The sequence below is a fragment of the Ptiloglossa arizonensis genome, unplaced genomic scaffold, assembly GCF_051014685.1.
Source record: "Ptiloglossa arizonensis isolate GNS036 unplaced genomic scaffold, iyPtiAriz1_principal scaffold0099, whole genome shotgun sequence".
NCBI lineage: Eukaryota > Metazoa > Arthropoda > Insecta > Hymenoptera > Colletidae > Ptiloglossa > Ptiloglossa arizonensis.
In genome coordinates, this window is record NW_027478469.1 from 125,971 (window position 1) to 129,285 (window position 3,315).

Here is a 3,315-nt window from a genome sequence, read left to right on the forward strand (position 1 = left end):
ACGTATAACGTATAACGTATAACGTATAACGTATAACGTATAACGTATAACGTATAACCTATAACGTATAACGTATAACCTATAACGTAATACGTATAACGTATAACGTATAACGTATAACGTATAACGTATAACGCATAACGTATAACGTATAACGTATAACGTATAACCTATAACGTATACCGTATAACGTATAACGTGTAACGTATAACGTATAACGTATAGCGTATAACGTATATCGTATAACGTATAACGTTTAACGTATAACGTATAACATATAATGTATAACGCATATCCTAGAACTTATGCTGAATAACGTATAATGTATAACGTATAACGTATAACGTATAACGTAGAACGTAGAACGTATAACGTAGAACGTATAACGTATAACGTATAACGTATAACGTATAACGGATAACGTGTAACGTATATCGTATATCGTATACCGTATAACGTACAACGAGTAACGCATAACGTATAACGTATAAGGTATAACGTATAACTTATAACGTATAACGTATAACGTATAACGTAATACGTATAACGTATAACGTATAACGTATAACGTATAACGTATAACGTATAACGTATAACGTATAACGTATAAAGTATGACGTATAACGTATAACCTATAAAGTATAACGTATAACGTATAATGTATAACGTATAACGTATAACGTATAACGTATAACGTAGAACGTATAACGTATAACGTATAACGTATAACGTATAACGTATAACGTATAACGGATAACGTGTAACGTATATCGTATATCGTATACCGTATAACGTACAACGAGTAACGCATAACGTATAACGTATAAGGTATAACGTATAACTTATAACGTATAACGTATAACGTATAACGTAATACGTATAACGTATAACGTATAACGTATAACGTATAACGTATAACGTATAACGTATAACGTATAACGTATAAAGTATGACGTATAACGTATAACCTATAAAGTATAACGTATAACGTATAATGTATAACGTATAACGTATAACGTATAACGTATAACGTAGAACGTATAACGTATAACGTATAACGTATAACGGATAACGTGTAACGTATTTCGTATATCGTATACCGTATAACGTACAACGAGTAACGCTTAACGTATAACGTATAAGGTATAACGTATAACGTATAACGTATAACGTATAACGTATAACGTAAAACGTATAACGTAATACGTATAACGTAAAACGTATAACGTATAACGTATAACGTATAACGTACAACGTATAACGTATAACGTATAACGTATAACGTATAACGTATAACGTATAACGTATAACGTATAACGTATAACGTATAACGTAGAACGTATAACGTATAACGTATAACGTATAACGTATAACGTATAACGTATAACGTAATACGTATAACGTATAACGTATAACGTATAACGTACAACGGATAACGTATAACGTATAACGTATAACGTATATCGTATAACGTATAACGTGTAACGTATAACGTATAACGTATAACGTATAACGTATAACGTATAACGTATAACGTATAACGTATAACGTATAACGTATAACGTATAACGTATAACGTATAACGTAATACGTATAACGTATAACGTATAACGTATAACGTATAACGCATAACGTATAACGTATAACGTATAACGTATAACGTATAACGTATAACGTATAACGTATAACGTATAACGTATAACGTATAACGTATAACGTATAACGTATAACGTATAACGTATAACGTATAACGTATAACGTATAACGTATAACGTATAACGTATAACGTATAACGTATAACGTATAACGTATAACGTATAACGTATAACTTATAACGTATAACGTATAACGTATAACGTATAACGTATAACGTATAACGTATAACGTATAACGTATAACGTATAACGTATAATGTATAACGTATAACGTATAACGTATTACGCATAACGTATAACGTATAACGTATAACGTATAACGTATACCGTATAACGTATAACGTGTAACGTATAACGTATAACGTATAGCGTATAACGTATATCGTATAACGTATAACGTTTAACGTATAACGTATAAAATATAATGTATAACGTATAACGTATAACGTATAACGTATAACGTAGAACGTATAACGTATAACGTATAACGTATAACGGATAACGTGTAACGTATATCGTATATCGTATACCGTATAACGTACAACGTATAACGTATAACGTATACCGTATAACGTATAACGTGTAACGTATAACGTATAACGTATAGCGTATAACGTATAACGTATAACGTATAACGTATAACGTATAAAGTATAACGTATAACGTATAACGTATAACGTATAACGTATAACGTATAACGTATAACGTAGAACGTATAACGTATAACGTATAACGTATAACCGATAACGTGTAACGTATATCGTATATCGTATACCGTATAACGTACAACGTATAACGTAATACGTATAACGTATAACGTATAACGTATAACGTATAAAGTATAACGTATAACGTATAACGGATAACGTATAACGTATACTGTGTAACGTATAACGTATAACGTATAACGTATAACGTATAACGTATAACATATAATCTATAACGCATATCCTAGAACTTATGCCGTATAACGTATAATGTATAACGTATAACGTATAACTTTTAACGTATAACGTATAACGTATAACGTATAACGTATAACGTATAACGTATAACGTATAACGTATAACGTATAACGTATAACGTGTAACGTATAACGTATAACGTATAACGTATAACGTATAACGTATAACGTATAACGTATAACGTATAACGTATAACGTATAAAGTATAACGTATAACGTAATACGTATAACGTATAACGTATAACGTATAACGTATAACGTATAACGGATAACGTGTAACGTATATCGTATATCGTATACCGTATAACGTACAACGTATAACGTATAATGTATAACGTATAACATACAATGTATAACGCATATCCTAGAACTTATGCTGAATAACGTATAACGTATAGCGTATAACGTATAAAGTATAACGTATAACGTATAACGTATAACGTATAACGTATAACACATAATCTATAACGCATATCCTAGAACTTATGCCGTATAACGTATAATGTATAACGTATAACGTATAACTTTTAACGTATAACGTATAACGTATAACGTATAACGTATAACGTATAACGTATAACGTATAACGTGTAACGTATAACGTATAACGTATAACGTATAACGTATAACGTATAACATATAATCTATAACGCATATCCTAGAACTTATGCCGTATAACGTATAATGTATAACGT